Source organism: Xenopus laevis, chromosome 8S (assembly GCF_017654675.1).
Source record: "Xenopus laevis strain J_2021 chromosome 8S, Xenopus_laevis_v10.1, whole genome shotgun sequence".
NCBI classification, from domain to species: domain Eukaryota; kingdom Metazoa; phylum Chordata; class Amphibia; order Anura; family Pipidae; genus Xenopus; species Xenopus laevis.
The window spans coordinates 77,490,240-77,509,145 of NC_054386.1; the positions used below are offsets into that span (position 1 = coordinate 77,490,240).

General features: G+C 39.4%; 1 protein-coding gene across 1 annotated transcript in view; it reads left to right on the forward strand.

The window, feature by feature from the left end:
• The first annotated feature begins 13,785 nt into the window (after positions 1-13,785).
• fhl1.S (four and a half LIM domains 1 S homeolog) overlaps positions 13,786-18,906 on the forward strand; it is a 50,487-nt gene continuing 45,366 nt past the window's right edge. The window contains 1 exon segment of the mRNA NM_001093890.1: positions 13,786-13,819. The gene's annotated coding sequence lies outside the window, so the exon portion shown is untranslated.

Genomic DNA, 18,906 nt, shown 5'->3' on the forward strand with positions numbered 1-18,906 from the left:
CTTTTTTTCTTTTAATTTTAGCCTCACCACACCTTAATAAAAATCTACCTTTGTGGGGCATCTTCAGAGACACAGAACTTCTGGCAATAGCTGGCAATAATGATCACTTCTGCTGTGCAGCACAGGTTCCTGTTTGATTCCGGCCTGGGCAATATCTGCCAAGTACTCTGGTTTCCCCCCCACACTCCCAAAAGGGATGGGAATTATTATGGCTGTTTTTACTGGCAGTTATCCAATCTGTCTCATTTTCTCTGGCATTTTTGAGGTTGAATATGAGGTTTCGGGGTAAAATAAATATTAAGGGGCCAATTCATTAACTTTGAGTGAAGGATTCGAAGTAAAAAAACGTCGAAGTGTTTAATTAACCCTCGATATTCGACCCTTGATGAATTTGCCCCTAAGTATTGGTAATTTTCTTGAAATGCCTGAATGAAAGCCATGCATGTTTTTTTAACCTAAAAAAAAAAAAAAAAAAAACTCAAAACATAACGCATGCCAGTGCTACAAACCCATTATTTAGGAAAAGTAAACTGGATCACTTGAAAGCAATGTATTTCTACAACAGCATCATTGTATTGCTTGTTTGTAGTGATGGGCGTATCTGTGCTGAAAAATTCAAGAATTTGCCATGAAATTCGTGAAGCGGGGAAAAATTCACGAAACGCACTGAAGTCAATGGGCGTCAAAATAATTTTGACGCCCAATTTTTAAAGACGCAAATATTTGGTCCAAATGCATTAAAGTCTACGGGCGTCCGAATAATTTTGACGCACGACAAAATTTTTTTTGACATGGCAGATTTTTCACCGGTGAATTGACGCTGCAGTTTCGAGAATTAATTTGCTTGCGGTGAGACCAGGAAATTCGTCGCAAATTTGTGTCACTACATGTTTGTGTATTTTGTTATTGGCCTTTGGTACTAATTCTTTAACATGCTGTGATTTGTGTGTGCTGCTTCTTGCATTTAGCATCAGCCCTGAGAAGTTAGTTTGCTGGCCAGTGCTATTCAATTGATTGTTTTATGCAATTTCCGATATACAGCATATTTGTTCTGAAATCTTTTTAATGTTTTATGTTAAACACTTACATAATTCCCTGCCCCACATTCTTAACCACAAAAAATACCTTATACTTAAGAACAGGTAAGACAAACCCACAACATTGTGGCACAGTAACTGGAAACATTCTGGAGGGAATGCATATCTTTCAAGACTGCCCTACGAGACAGAACAAATGTGGATTAAATAAAGGGCTTTGTTCACTCTCAAAAGCCAGTACAGGTGTTGTGTTTGGATGAGCTTTGTCCAAGAAGTGGGAGAGTAAAGTAGAAATGTTCTAAAGTGGTTGAGACTCTCAAATGCTATCTTTCCTAAATATCATCCTGCCAGTGCACCAACCTATTATGGTTTCAGAAGTGTAATGGAAAAGTGTTCTGTCTTTTGGAAAGCTCTGCTGTGAATAAAACATGGGCAGGAGTTACATAGGGGGGCAGATTTATCAAAGGTCACAGTGAAAATTCGAATTAAAAAAATTAAATTTCAAGCTAATTATAGTGTACTTCAACTAGGGAATAGTCCAAATTCGACTTTGACCATTCACCCTCTAAAACTTGCCAAATTGCTGTTTTAGCCTATGGGGGACCTTATGGGGGACCTTCTAGAACCTATTTGGAGTCGATTGGTCAAAGTTTTTTTTTGGAAAAACTTCAGATCGTTCGATTCAAATAAGCTATTACTTCGATTCGTATGATTCGAATTCAATCGAAAACGGATCTATTTGGCCAAAAAAAAAAAAGGAGAGGACCAGAATAGAAAATGCATAATAAAAAGTAGCAATAACAATACATTTGAAACCTTAGAGAGCATTTGGTTTTAGATGGGGTCAATGAACCCTGTTTGAAATGTGGAAAGAACACAAATAATTTAAAAACAATAAAAGATGACCAATTGAAAAGTTGCTTAGAATGGGCCATTCTATGAAATAGTAAAAGTTACCACCCTTTCAATAAATAAGAAAAAATGGGTATTGGCAATAATTAGATGCATTTTAATGTCAGATTTAGCTAAACACGCTGAGTAGTGACTGATCTCTCGCCCTCTAGCAGAGCAGCAACTGATTCTTTGGCTGGGTTTTTGGGCATGCAATGTCATTTATTTATTTTTTTAAATGTTGCTTTCATTTTAGTTTTGGTAACCGAAGACTTGGGCTGTGATTAAGCAAGTCTGCCAGTGTGACTGTTTTAATGGGCTCTTTGCTGATGTAGAATATCACTGCTATACTTGCAAATAGACTTGGGAAACATCATAGAACGTGTTACTAAAATATTTGCTTCACATTGCCCAGATAACCAGTGACATTTCTGCTGCACTCCATTTACCAAATTCTTTGGTCTGGAGCTGACATTTCTCAGTGGATTCTGTTATCGTTATTATATTCAATTTTTTCCCTATGCCCTTTCAATTTTTGAAACAAGATAGACTGCTGACATGCTACCCAATCATGCTACCCAATCACACATCAGTTCACTTCTCCCCTAATGATTCTTCTATGGGGGGAGGATCATTAAAGCAAGGTAGAACCAAGTATATGTATTTTGACTTATGTAATTCTACTACAGCAGTGGGAAAAGTCTCTGTTCCTTCAGCCTTTAATGTTTATGATGGTTTTCAGTCATTGAAGGGATTTCTTTAGTTCAGCTGAGTGGTACAGAATTCCCTGGCATAGTAAACTCGTAACTGGGCCTTATTATATATAGGTGCTCAAATATGCACACAACACTCAAATATAGCATTTCTGAGCTGTGACAAAACTCGGAGTTATAAATAACACCTTTTGTCAATGCCCTTAGAGTTGCAGAGTGTTGTTTATAGAGTATTTGTTGAGCCTAATAGCTGTCTGTGCAGAATGTAAAGTATCCAGTTCATTTGTCCAACTGAAAAAAAAGTCTCTCTCCATTCCACAACTATTTGGAAAATCTAACCACAGGAATTTAGAAATCATTCTTGTATCCCCTTTCCCTGTAAAATATTGAACTATACTGGTTGTTTTGAATAGTCTACATACACAAAAGGCCATTACGTGGTAGTAAAATCAGTATCCATGTCCTTTATCTCTAGAGCTTACAGTGACATATAGAACATCTGCAGCGATTTAGTTTTATCTGCACTTGGCATCTGTATAGACACTATATACAATGCACAGACTGACTAACGGAGACAGATTTGGGATACTGAAAGTCTTAACCAAACTATTCATTAAAGGACAGATGCGGTGGATGCATAGTGAGCACCCTTCCCCCAATTGCTGAGTTATTTGCATGGGTCAGAGCTCCTTTTAGAGAGAAAATTGGCATTGGGTCACGGGGGTGGGGGGGTTGCCTAACAGTGCCCACCTCCCTCCCAATGATTTCACCTTTGCTTGTCCTTTACACTGAATATACAGTACAAGGGTCCATAAAAACCTCTGACTTGGCCCCTCCAGATCAGGTTGGCAGCTTATTGGCCCACGGTTTGAAAATCCCATTGGTTAAGGTGGCCCTCTTCCAACACAACTGTGATTAGAATTGCCTATTAATTAATAATCATTTTACACTGTTCATTTTGACAGTTAAACTAGTAGCTAAACATGTACCTTTAATCAACAGAACCAGAGGAGTAACTACAGAGGAAGCAGACCATGTGGCTGCAGGGGGGCCCAGGAGGTATAGAGGCCCCATGAGTCCCTAATTAATATACAATTTCAATAAATATTGAAAAAACAGGTACACCTCTAGACATTTTGGGGACCTCAAAAATAATTTGCCCAGTAATATCTAGTTATGCTATTGAACAGAACCATACACTCTAATGGTATTGAGTAAGTCTTTAGGAAGACAAACACTTACTTTTTCTTGTCATTTGCTGTATGTCTCACACTAGTAATATCACAGTGGTGTCACAGTAAGGGGGTTTTCATTCAGAGAGGGGCTGGAGGTCTGTCCTAAAGAATGTGCACTTCAGTGGCGTAACTAGATGTTACTGGGCCCAACAGCAGATTAATTTTAGGGGCCCCCAACATATTCAGAGATTGTCCCTTTTTACAAATATTTGTTAAAATCGATCATTTTTTGGGCCTCGTGGGGCTCACTATACGTCCTGGGCCCCCCCTGCAGCCGCAGGGTCTGCTTCCTCTGTAGTTATGCCACTGGTGCACTTCATATGCAAACACTGCTGTATCCGCCAATCAGCCATAGGCCCATGAATAAATAGGGCAGCACACAGTTTTTCCCACAAAGCAATTTCTACTGGACCTTCAAGCTTGGGTTACCACCAGAAATGTCTAAGCCAGAGGTCCCCAACCTTTTTTTTATTTGTGAGCCACATTTAAATGTAAAAAGACTTGGAGAGCAACACAGCATGACAAAGTCCATGGGGATGCCAACAAAGGGCTATGATTGGCTGTTTGGTAGCCTCTATATGGACTGGCATCCTACAGGAGGTTCTGTTTGGCAGTACACGTGGTTTTTGTGCAACCAAAACTTGCCTCCAAGCCTGGAATTCAAAAATAAGCACCTGCTTTGAGGCCACTAAGAGCAACATCCAAGGGGTTGATGAGCAACATGTTGCTCGTGAGCTACTGGCTGGGGACCACTGGTCTAGGCAAAAAAATACACATTGCCTAAATATCTCCCTAACTGTACATAAAGCTGAGATTCACTGCTCTTGCCCTCACCCAAGAGCAGTGTAACTGAATTCCCACATTCCCCTGCTCTCTACTCCATTTAGTTTTGTAGCCAGGGCATGGGGATAGACATCAGGTCCCCCATTCTGGTGCACAAACAAGATTTTGAGCTGATGCAAGGCTTGTCTTAATTACAGTGTCCACAACATGGCTCCTGCCTGCTTGCTATAAATATGAGTTCCCAAACTGAAGAAAATAAGATTAAAATAATTTACATAGTGTAAATAAAGTTCATTTTGCTTGACTAACATGACAAAAAAGGATTTTGAATATTTTTGCTCCCCTTTACGAGCAATGAGTGGTGTTGGACACCTTGCCTGTAGTGTTTTCTGCTTACTGTAAATGCTGCTTCAAAATACTCGAAATTCCCTCCATTGCTTCCTAAAGTCTGTACTGGCATGTACACACTATTTCAATAGGCTGCAATGTGGAAAAAGACATGACAGAGACAAAACCCAAAAGGCCTCTATGTGCCATTAACTTAAAAGCTATTCCATTTATTTTCCTTTTATGTGTTTGGATCAGAGTTTTGAGCCTGCAAGCTGTCCAGCATTCAGGTATTAACAAATTACTCCTCTTGCAAGTATTGTTTTTATTAGAAATAATTCACAATCTCTGCCAGAGTAAACAATGTGATGTATAATTAATCAGTATACTAAGAGGCCAGATGGATCTGAAGGCTTTATTTGCCTTAACTAGGCAGCAATGCACAGAAGGCCTAAAGCACTGGTTTCTGGTTTATTGCAAGTCAGCAGCTACATATATTGTAACTGTATCTAGCATTATATACACTATAGCCTTCTGCAAGTAATGCTGGTTTTTATAAGCTCTGTTGTATCTCTTACCAGTTGTATTTTTGTGCGTAATCGTTAAACTGTAAAATACCCCCTTTCATTCTGCAGTGCTGCGGAATATATTGTAGATGTATAAATAATAATAATAATAAAGACAAACACATTCTACTTAGGAAAGCCTAAAACTCCCTGCAAGAAGCAGCTGGGCTTCTAAGGAATGCACCAAGGATTATGGAAAGGAAGAGGATCAAATGCAGAATATAAATAATGATGAGTATATAAAACGATGAACAAAAATTTCTCAGAAGCTTGACTTGTTTTTCACTTTGTAAAGCAGACAGTTCATATCTGAGGTTCCTTACAGACACATGTGGTTTCCATTTGATGCTGACATGTTAAATCTGTTCCTGAGTCTGAATCTAGATGCAGAATCAGATCCTGAATGTGTATCTGTTAGTAATATCTACTCTTATGCTGCCCATGCTTACCGAGTATGGAGTATCCCACAAACTAAACAAGCAGCTAAAATACTCCTGTGTTCCATTAGTGGATCCTTCATTGTCCAATTTTTCAGGCCTTTAGATAGATAGATAATAGATTCGTAGTGACTCCCCAACCCCCATCTCTTAATAAAGGCAGTTCGGGAAAACAATCAGGAAGCTTTTGATAAATTGAGAAATAGATTGAACTGCCAGGAATCTTTCTTAATTCCCCAGTTTGATCTGTAATAAATAGACCCTTAAATCATTCAAAATAAAAGTAAAGGCCTATTATAAATTGCCTTTGAATACAACTGTCTATAGCATGCTAACATGAATCTAAAACTGAAGTGCCTCTTTCATTCAGTATACTAATATTGCTATATGTTTATGCGTTGCTTCTTGTATTCATTTTACAAGTAACATTTCTCCACCAGGTTCATGCCCTACATGCCAGGCTTAACTATAATGACTAATAAGCAATTTCTGTATATGTTTAATGTCTTATTCCTGAAGTTTAGGGGAGCCTTCTAATGATCTTGCTACAGGGACCAGTAACTTGTTGATCACTAGAGCAAAGGCAGGTTGAATGTCTTGTTAATGACTAATGCTTTTAACATTGACATCTACTCCCATGACCGGTAGGACAAACTGAAATCAATTAACTCTATGCACCATAGAGCGCTCCTCTTCCCGCTTCTTCTTTCTTCAAATTTCCCAGGGCCAGGGTTGGACTGGGGGGCCCGGGGCCCACTGGGACTTCTGGTCCAGGGCCCCCCTCCAGCCCCCCTTGCCCCCTACTGTGATGCGCCAAGCTTGGCGTTACTGTGTTAGGGCGCAGCTCAGTGCGCATGCATGAACGGCGCCATGTGCATGCGCATGCACAGCGCCGAAAACTTTTCCACCCCCAAAATTTAGATATCGGGAGAGGGGGTCTGGCCCGGCAGGGGGCCCACGAAGAAAGCCGGAAGAGGATCGCTCCATGGTGCTTGCTGGAATAACCCCGGGCCAGTGCATTTTTCTGCTAATAGGAGCATAGGCCTGGGTTTTCAGGTAAGTATATACATTCACTTGGGGGTGCCTAACTTTTGGAACCCCTAGGTGATAAACCACTTCCCTTCTCCTTTAAGATTACATCAAATTTAACATAGAATCACTATCCAAATAATAGCAGATCTCCTGATATTGCTCTGGCATTTCTAAGTAACTAATTTAGTATAATGTTATTTCCTGCTTAAATATTTATCCAAATAAGATCCGCTCTTGTTTAAACAGAGCTCTGTGTTTTCTTGTAAACTCATTTTGTGTAATGTTATTTGGTGTCTGCTTGGAGTGGGCACAATAGGCAGATCCTGGGTAAACAAGGACATAACAATAAGGTGTGCAGACCTTACTCACACTATGATATATATATATATATATATATATATATATATATATATATATATATATATATATATATATATATATATATATATATATATATATATACCTGTGTATATATATATATATATATATATATATATATACACAATATCAAAACAGGGGGGTTGTGGGAGCACTCTAAAGGCTTTAAAGTATATATATATATAAGTATAATAAATGCTATTGCATATGTACCCAAAACAGGGGTTATTTTGTTACAAAGTTATGATCATAAAATTGATAAGCCACCATACCACGTCAAGGTAAACCCTGAATGGCGGTCCCTAACTTGTTTTATATTTTATGTGCATTTTAGCATTACCTGTAATCAATGTCCGTTGAACGCTGTTTTTTCACTGAGGGCTAAATCCTCCCCAGCCAGCAATCAGGCTTTTAAAGGAGAGATATTCCCAAAACAAACGCCCAATTTTAAAAGCATAGGATCACCACTAGTTTAAAGGGGGGGTATGGGGTGCTACAACCACTGAAGCTATGCCACAGCTCCTGGCTAAATATACAATATCAAAACAGGGGGGTTGTGGGAGCACTCTAAAGGCTTTAAAGTATATATATATATAAGTATAATAAATGCTATTGCATATGTACCCAAAACAGGGGTTATTTTGTTACAAAGTTATGATCATAAAATTGATAAGCCACCATACCACGTAAAGGTAAACCCCGAATGGCGGTCCCTAACTTGTTTTATATTTTATGTGCATTTTAGCATTACCTGTAATCAATGTCCATTGAACGCTGTTTTTTCACTGAGGGCTAAATCCTCCCCAGCCCTCAGTGAAAAAACAGCGTTCAACGGACATTGATTACAGGTAATGCTAAAATGCACATAAAATATAAAACAAGTTAGGGACCGCCATTCGGGGTTTACCTTGACGTGGTATGGTGGCTTATCAATTTTATGATCATAACTTTGTAACAAAATAACCCCTGTTTTGGGTACATATGCAATAGCATTTATTATACTTATATATATACTTTAAAGCCTTTAGAGTGCTCCCACAACCCCCCTGTTTTGATATTATATATATATATATATATATATATATATATATTACCGTCTATTGGCAAGAGGCATTGGCACGATGAGACAAGATGGAGAACGTCAGACAGGGACATCACTTTTATTGCTTTTGGAAATGTCTTGCTTCTTTGCTGTCTCCCACACAGTGAGGACAAATAACACCTGTAACCCATACTGTCTGGAGAAGGAATGAACCGCACAGGAATTCTTGAAAGCAGTCTGTCTTCTTGTACTTAGGCTCCACTTTGCTGTCGAATCAAGGCCCCACTTAGCTCTTAATGAAGTCACAGAAAACAAAAACAGGCTGGTAATTGCCATTGTGTGTTAAATGGCAGTTACCAGCCTGTTTTTGTTTTCTGTGAGAGTTTTAAAATCATAAATGATTTTTCACCTTAACTTGCCTAAATTATGGGCTTCCCCTTTACTATTTTGAACCCCTAATAAGTCAAGTAACCCCTCATCAGTGGGTAAGTCTGTATGACTACACAAGAAGTCATAACACATGGAAGTCGGTTAGAAAAACGCCAGCAAAAAGAAGCTGAGAATTATTACAATTGCACATCAGGGAGCCACCTGCCCATTGAGTTTCACTCCCAGTGTCACAAACTGTGCAGGTTGTTCCACAGAGAGAGCTTTATTGGAACATTGTTGTCCAACAGTGCTCCTTGTTGCATGGATGTGCAGACCCCACTTCATTTTCTAATGTTTTATACAGAAAAGAGCAGAGCTACTGTAGTGGACTCAATGGGTTAATTTTCCTTTTACTGCACAGAAAGTTCCAGGTCTGTAACGGATGCCCAATGGGAGGGAGTTTTCCCAGTTGGTCCTGGGGGCTTTTAAAATATATAAACTTCATAGTTTATATATTTTGAGTCAGCAAGTGGCTTCCTTTTTGGTCTTCCCTTAGTGCCAGGGGTTGAGGTGCTGGGATCTTGGAGCAAAAGGTCCAAATCTAAAGCTGGCCATAGACGCAAAGATCTGATCGTACAAATCGAGGATTCGTACAATTTTCGGACCGTGTGTGGAGAGTCCCAACGGAGATCGGTTGGGACTCTTCGTCCGGCGGAGATCGGTCGTTTGGTCGATCGGACAGGTTAAAAGATTTCTGTCGGCTGCAGATAATATCTCTGTGTGTATTGCTGATCGTACGATTTTCAGTTGGAGACTGTCACCAGCTTTGGTCGGACATAACTTTCGTATGATTGCTGTCAGGGGCAGAACATCGTCTGATCTGTTCTTTTGTACTTTATTTGATCGTAATGGTTAGTGGCAGGTCAGGAGATGGGAAAGTCAGATCTTACGATGATTCGTACGATTGGATCTTTGCGTCTATGGCCAGCCTAATGCTTTGATCCCTAAGGTGACAAACCGCCATGCTGAAGTTGGGGTGTTGTGCCTCTGTGAGTGAGGTAAAGACAGGTATAGTATCTTCTTTTATAACACACCTGTCGGAACGGTAAATCAGGCAGACCAGCTTAGCAAGAGCAGCATTCCAGGCCTGCTGAAGTGTAGGGACCACAGTCTGCAAAGGGACTCAGGCTATTTTCTTCATTGAGAGGCTTTACTGGAGGGGATGGGGATCCATTTCACAAAGGTGCTTCAACTGGTGAGAATATTGTCAATTTCTTTTACTTGCTTAAGTACTTGCTTAAAGGGATACTGTCATGGGGGAAAAAACATTCAAAATGAATCAGTTAATAGTGCTACTCCAGCAGAATTCTGCACTGAAATCCATTTCTCAAAAGAGCAAACAGATTTTTTTATATTGAATTTTGAAATCTGACATGGGGCTAGACATTTTATCAATTTCCCAGCTACCCCAAGTCATGTGACTTGTGCTCTGATAAACTTCAATCACTCTTTACTGCTGTACTGCAAGTTAGAATGATACCTCCCCCCTCCATTTTTCCCCCCAGCAGCCAAACAAAAGAACAATGGGAATTTAACCAGATAACAGCTCCCTATCACAAGATAACAGCTGCCTGGTAGATCTAAGAACAACACTCAATAGTAAAAACCCATGTCTCATTGAGACACATTAAGTTACATTGAGAAGGAAAAACAGCAGCCTGCCAGAAAGCATTTTTCTCCTAAAGTGCAGGCACAAGTCACATGACCAGGGGCAGCTGGGAAATTGACAAAATGTCTAGCCCCATGTCAGATTTCAAAATTGAATATAAAAAAAATCTGTTTGCTCTTTTGAGAAATGGATTTCAGTACAGAATTCTGCTGGAGTAGCACTATTAACTGATGTGTTTTGAAAAAAAACATGTTTTCCGATGACAGGATCCCTTTAACCTTTGCTATACTACTACCTCCTTATGTTATTGCTGTGTGCAATCAAACACCTTTATGGTTAAGAACCACTGGGTTCTACTGGGTAAAATAAAATCATTCAACGCCCCTTTCTATTTATTACACTAATATACAATTTGGTATATGTGACGCACTTTCAGGAAAGATCTCTTTTCTATGCATATTTAATTTGACTTCTTGCTGCTGTGGGTGTAATAAGATTCTTCTGCTGTGGTTTGGGTTAACATGACTAAGTGAAGCCTTTGGATTTATTTCCTCTTCCTGTTTATACAGGGAGGAAACAATAATCAAAACATACTGAAAAACAGTTAGTAATGGTATTGAGCAAGAAAATTCACACACAAAGCCTCCCAGAGTTATTACTTAAAGGGGATCTATCATGAAAATGAAAAGTTAATATAAGCTTCATCTCGCTGAATAGGAAATTTTAAAAATATAATCAATTAAAAATTCTGTACCGTTTATGAACAAGTCAAGTTAATCTTCACTCTCTCCCTCTGAGAAACCTGTCTCTCTTTATTCTCTCTTCATGCAGTAAGTGGTGTCAGTTTTTGATTGACCGTTAGATCTACATACATCATTTTGGAGGGTTGCAGCCAGTGGCGTTACTACAGCAAATTATTTTTCAGGCCCCCAAAATGTCTGGAGGTTGACCTTTTTTACCAATATTGATTGAAATTGTATATGAATTAGGGCTTCCTGGGGCCCCTATACGTCCAGGGCCCCCTCTACTTCCTCTTTAGTTACTCCCCTGTTTGCACCCCTCAACTAGGTGCTTACTCTTTAAAAGTAACCGGTTCTGATGGAAATCGCATTTCTCTATGTGTAGGGTGTTTGCTAGAGTCTTTTTTTATTTCCATTTGTTTGTGCTTGAGTTGGCTGGCCAATGAATCCCGATGAAGAGGAGAAGCTGCTGACAGCCGGTGAATTGACCTGAAGAAGATCTTTCACTGAACACCAATGATCTTTTTTTTTATTTTTTTTAAAGGGCCTGTAAAGACAAAAAAATAAAATCCCATTTTTACTTTCTTTAATGAAAAAGAAACCTAACACCATTATACTTTAAATAAAAAACGTGTACTGTTTTTTTTTTATAAGAAACCTGACTGTATGCAGTGAAATTCTCCCTTCATTTACTGCTGTGGATAGGAATTGTCAGACGGTCCCTAACTGCTGAGCAGGGAAACAATCATACTTATGAACAGCAGGGGGAGCTCCCACCTTACTTCCCAGCCATGCGAAACTCAATCAACTTTGTTTGTTTTCCTGTAGAACAGTCGGTGACTGTGCAGAGATTTGTATTGGATTTTATTTTTGCCTTTACATGCCCTTTGCTGTTTCCAACTCCAGCTGCAGGGACAAAGATCATGGAGACAGATTTAAACAGATAAACTGGAATTCTATTTGGAGGATTATTTTGCTGCAGCCACTGGTTCTGCAGAATTGGAGAACGTTTGCATTAAACAATACGAAATCAATAAAATCCACATTACATGACAAGTTACAAGATGATGACCCCCTGTGGCCAACTTTGAAAGCATAAATCATTTGTTTCATTTGTTCATGTTTATGTTTAGTATACAAAAAACACCATTTCTAGCTTTATTGTATTTTTGACTTTACTTCCCCTTTAAACCCCCTAGCCACCAATGTTTTCATCTCGTAGGGGAGCCCTGACAACAAAATGCTTTTCATAACATGGGGGGTGGGGGAGGCCATGGCAACTGATGGGTTTTTTTTCTCTTTAAAAAAGTTTTCTCAAGGTGATCGAAATGGTATTAGAATCTAAGCAACCATTAAATAAAATAAAAATATATATATATTTTTTTAAATTTTTTTAATTTTATTTAATGGTTGCTTAGATTCTAATACCATTTCGATCACCTTGAGAAAACTTTTTAAAATAATCCTTTTTAACTGGATTTGGGTACTCATAGTCTGGTCCAGGGAACCACATTCAATTCCTTCATTCTCTGTTATTCATATGGCACTGGTGGATTTGTGTTTTTTTAGATTTTAGCTCTTTAAGAGATAGGGTATGTAATATACGAGACCACAGTCCTCAGTGTACTACTTTCTCCCCGTGTGGGGTCTCAGGGCTTAGAAAATAATAGGCAGCAGTTTCTTTGGGACTTCTCCACCTCTACACTATTTTCCTTTTCCTACTCAAATTTCCTTGAATGTTGGTCCTGGTTCCTTTTTCGTTAAACTATATTATTAATGAATTACCTTGTGATTTTATAATGCACTAGCACTTGCATAAATTAATCATTTTGAACCACACCCAGTCGGCAAATGAATAACAATTGAGCACTTGCACTTTATAACTTATTGGAATCTTGAATCTATCGCTTATAGATTAAGTACATGAATCAACAAGTTGGCACTGGCTATTTTTAATACACAGAAAAAGCAACTCTCTGAACTTGTTGTTTTGTTAAATCTTTTTTTATTAGCACAAGCACTTTATAATTATCAACTCATTGGTTCACTATATAATTTAGATAAGTTAGTTAATTCATTTGAGAGTACGGGGGCTCTTACTATCTTTTTCTTTTCTTTTGAATAATTGGCAACAGTAATTCACGCCTCCGATCCTCCACGATGTAACATTTAAACCTAAAGGACTGCCTTTCTTCCTTGTAATTTAAGGGTAAGGCCACACGAGGAGATTCGGGGAGATTAGTCGCCTGGCGACTAATCGCCTCGTCTTTTGCAAAAGACAAGGCGATTGTCGCCAGGCGACAAAATCTCCCTGAATCTCCTCGTGTGGCCTTACTCTTAAATTACAAGGAAGAAAGGCAGTCCTTTAGGTTTAAATGTTACATCGTGGAGGATCGGAGGCGTGAATTACTGTGTGTGGACTAGCCCTAAAAAGTTAGCATTGGCGTGACACCTAGCTATAAAGGTAATGATATATGTATTGCTGGAAAAAACCTAAGATGCATTACTAATGGCAGCCAACAGGAGGCAGGGAATTCATTCCTACTGTAACTCTTCTCTCTGCTTCACTCATTCCCTGTACTTGGAACTAAGAGCAGACAGTAAGTTTTACTCGTGCAACTTTACCAGGTACCCTGCAAATACTGCATTTTATTTGTAATTCAATGTAATCTTTATGCTTTAGCTCTGAATAGACGAGTGCTTGCTTCATATCTGCTTGATATCTGCATTCTTAGACACAATCTGCAGGGCATTTATGTAAAGTAAAAAAAGTGTGTGTCCTCTTTGTATTTTTTTCATTGTTCTAAATACAGCGTATTGTAACATAGTTATATTTGCATGGCACAAAATCTCTGTGTATACTTAAACCTCAAGTTATCTATGGCCAGCTAGAGGTTGTTAAACTACAACTCTCACATCATGGTTTTTGGGGGATACCTTGAGTTATAATTCTGCAGCAGCTGGAGGACCACAGGTTACACAATTCTGGCATATAATGTTATACAGTGATGAAAATATAGCCGCATAAAGAGCGCTGCATGAAATGAGTAGAGTAACAATATAGGAGAGGGGTATTGTTTATATAGATATGTGTGCAAAGCCATATGTGACCCAAAGAGCTCACATTTTAAGTAATGCATTTATACTTAAAGGTCAGTGATTTTTCTATGCAAACTGTAGTCATAGCTGTATATAGAATTTCACTGAAGCCGCTATTGCTTGGCTCTAAAGCTAAACGATATACAACTATATTATAAAAAGCTTGTTATTGTTAAGCTGTTTCCATGAAATATGAAGTGACCAGTTCAAGACAGAGAGGAGGAGTAAACTGAAATCAGAAAAATACATTTTATTTAAATTAAACTGGAGTTTCAAGTAATTACATTCACAAAAGCCTTAATCCATTTCGTGATTATGCTGGTTTTTAACACTTTATTGTTAAACTGTCTCAATTGTCTTGTCTTTAATTGAACATCAATGGGAGGTTCCTCTGCCAGCCTATTTCTGCCAGGATTTGTAGTTTATTCATTGACAAAGGTTGCAGGTTGAACTCCTTTAAGCTGGCCATAGATGCAAACATCCAATCGTACGAATCAACGTATGATCGGACTTTCCCATCTCCCGACCCACCACTAACCATTCTGATCAAAGGCTTACCATTCCGATCAAAAAAAGTAGTAAAAGAACAGATCAGCCGATGTTCTGCCCCTGACAGCAATCGTACGATAGTTATGTCTGACAAAGCTGGTGACAGTCTCCCACTGAAAATCGTACGATCGGCAATACATGCAGAGTTATTACCCGCAGACAACAGAAATTTTCTAACCTGTCCGATCGCCAAACGACCGATCTCCGCCGGACGAAAAATGTCGGGACTCTCAACACACGGTCCGAAAATCATACAAATCCACAATTCATACGATCGGATCATTGCGTCTATGGCCAGTTTAAGAATAGACCAAAAAGATGACATCATTTGTAATCTATGGGTCCTATGCAAGGTCACTTTCTGCTGCATTAGTAACAGATGGTGATAATCACAAGAAGTGGCTGGATTTATTTGGACAGCATACATTCTTGAACACACTGTAACCTTTACCAGGAAGCCTTGGTGCTCACCATGTCCAAAAGCCTCTCCAGAAACTCTACACATTTTATTAGCTGAGTGCAGGGAAAACATGGAGGCTCTGTCAGACCCAGTGGCAGATTAATGACATGTGGGGCCCTGGAGGCTATATCCACACAGGCCTCCCTTCTAGGCTATTGCTGGGTCTGGATGTGTGCAGATTCACACCTCAGCTCTCTACATTGGGTCACGGTCAGCATGTGCCAGTAACATCACTGGATCTGCATGTATCCGAGACACTCACGTGACGTGCCTTGCCTGTTATCTTTTCCCAGCAGGGCAAATAAAAATAAATATTAAAAGAAAATAGAAATAATAACTGGTAAAAATCTAGATGGGCCCCTGATCCCAGTGGACCCCTAGGCTAAAACCTGTGCATTAATCTGCCCCTGGTCAGACCCATTAAACCTGTGTGCTGCTGTCCTTTGCTGCAGTTATTTCTCTCTATAATGTCCTCTCACTTGCAACTAGGGTTGCCACCTTTTCTGGAAAAAAATACTGGCCTTCCTATATATTTATATATATACCTTGGCAGTCTACCCTCATAGCTTAATTGTTCCAATACCAGTTTAGTTGCACATCTCTGCTCTTCAGCTCATTTAAGGACTGGAGCCTACAACTGCACTGCATACTCCAGGTAAGGCCTTACCAGGGACCTATAAAGAGGCAAAATAATGTTTTCATCCATAATCCCTCGGTTGAATGCCTTTTTATATACAAAGGTGGGGATGTAAAGCAGAAGGCTATCTTGCATCTCTGCACTCAGTGCCTTACATCTCATTTATAGTAACATGAGCAATAAGTGCATTAGAGTAAGGTGCAATCACTTTAAGCTTGTTTTGCAGCTCTTTCATATTTTGGAGTTAATCACCTATTAAATCCATAAGAACCACAGTACAGAGATAACTTGATAGCTGGACACATTATGATCTAGGATTCCAATACTGTGTACATTTTTCTGACGTGTAAATGAAATTTGAGAAAGATATATTACAGGAGAAGGAAAGACTCTATTTTCTTGGTGGTGCCAAAAGTTAGGCACCCCCAAGTGCTTTTATATACTTACCTGACACCCTGGGGCCGGAGTTCCTATCAGCAGAAAACTGCACCTGCCCAGGGTTCTTCCCGTGAGCACCACAAATTGATTGGCTTCTGGCTTCTTCTTGTGCAGTAGTGCGAAAAGCCGAACTTTAATGTAGAAGTTGGCTATTTTGTTGTACTACGCATGCATCTGCCCCGGGAAATTTGAAGAAAGAAGAAGCCGCAAGTTGATCGCTCCATGGTGCTCGCTGTAATAACCCCAGGCCGGTTGTTCACACAACGACTCCAAATTGATTTTAGGAGGTGCCCCATAGGCGAAAACACCAACACTACCCCTTAGGGGCAGATTTATCAAGGGTCAAATTGAAAATTCTAATTTTTAAATTTGAATTTCGAGTTTATTTTAGTGTAATTCAACTACAAAGTAACATAGTAACGTAGTAAGTTAGGTTGAAAAAAGACACACGTCCATCAAGTTTAACCTTTGGACTCTAGCCTAACTGCTATTTGATCCAGAGAAAGGTTAAAAACCCCATCTGAAGCCTCTCCAATTTGGAAAAAATTCCTTCCTGACTCCAAAATGGCAGACTAGTTCCGTAGACTAGAGAATAGTCCAAATTCGATTTGAGTTTAAAATAAATTTGAAATTCTAATTTCAAAATTTATCATGTACTGTCCCTTTAAGAATTAGAATTTAACTATTTGCCATTGAAAACCTGCCAAATTGGTGTTTTAGCCTATGGGGGACCTCCTGCAATCAATTTGAAGTCATTAGGTGGACTTTTGAAAAATGGGTTGATCCTATTTACCCAAATAATTTTACCCGAAATTTTAAATAAATTTCGATTGTTTGTTTTTTTAAATTCTTTTTTTGAATTTATGGGAGTTTTTATAAACTGTTTTATAAAAAAAATTCAACCCTTGATAAATGCCCCTAATTGTAACCAACTCTATTCATAGTTATTCAGGCACAACATGTCCTGTGATAATTTGAGTTTCAAAGACCTAGTTGCTGAGCCTGGCGTGGGCAAAACTTGCCAGTGATATACAATATATGATAAACAATATATAATGCTGCTTTGGTGCATTGTGTTTTCTGTTCTCGTGACATTCAGGAAACAGGAAGGAAAAGATAAAGGCAGCAGGGAATAAATACTTGTGTCCATCCAGCTGACACTAATACATTCTAGCTCATGAAGGCAGAAGTGGTAGATAGTGTTTGACAAGCTGGCTGGTGCCATGTTCATTATCAGTATGTTTTGCTGCTGTATATCGTTTGCCCAGGAAAACACATTTTTAATAGCTTTTAGCTCTGAAGCATTGCTTATTTTACAGTTCCTTGAAAGGGGCAAGTTGTGGGCTTTGTTCTATAAAATAGTAAGCAAGACAAAGTCTAATTCTACTTCGAACCACACACCCCTTCTCTAACGTACTGACAAGAAACAACAGCTGAAGCGCTGAAATGGATACTCTATCAACAAAAATACCATAATTAATGACAAGCTTATCTGAAATATAGTATTTGTAAATAGTTTATAGCAGTTATATAAGTTATATTAGACAAAAATGATACCACAGCGGCACTTTCCCCAGAGAATTCTAATGTAATGTGTACCACTAGGTGCAATCGTTGAGAAAATACTGTTAGTATTTGCTAGTTAATATTTGCATATAAGATCACATGGGTGGGAAGTGTCGAACCAGATGCCGTCACTCTCTTTTTCCCCTACACAGTCAGAGTCCAGACAAGACAAGTTTTATTTACCAGTTCTTCATTTCCAGCAGACACAACTGCATTGTACAGAAACATCCATCCAATCACGCCTTAAACCCACATAGGCTGACCCGGTTTACCTTTTCGTCCCAAAGGGTTACAATTGAAAGGCTTGGACGGGTATTCACTCTTGTCTCCAGTCCCCGGCAATCCCTGTTCCCCACCTGTCTCAGTAATCCGGTACTCCTGCAGCACCCCTTTACTATTCCGACCAGGCTTTTTACAACTGCCAGACCACCGGCCCGAAGCCCATCATATCCTACCTGTCCTAAACCCTTCCTTTGGGGGTCCCTATTTCGTGGAATATCCACAGGGGTACTATACCCACTAACCTCCTTGTTGGGGAAGTAGTCCATACTAAATACCCTAACTCAGACACCTAGTGCCTGCCAGGTCTGGACTGAGAATTAAAATAGGCCCTGGCATTTCGGGTACACAAAGGCCCAATCAGCCCACACAGAGGCCCAAACAGCCCACTAAATACTGACTTTCTATGGCACCTTATAGCAGCCCCTCTGGCATTTGCCAGAACCCACAGATTGCCAGTCCAGGCCTAGTGCCTGCTCTACTTCCCCTCATTTCTCTAATCCTACTGCTATCTCCTATCTCCTTCTTTTCAGGTCTCTTCTTGTCCAGGCTTCCATACTCGACAACCCCCTCCCATTGGAAAACTTCAATCCAAAGGTGTGGCCCCTTTTTATACCTCCAAACTCTCTACTTCATCTGGTGGTGGGGCTGTGTATTAC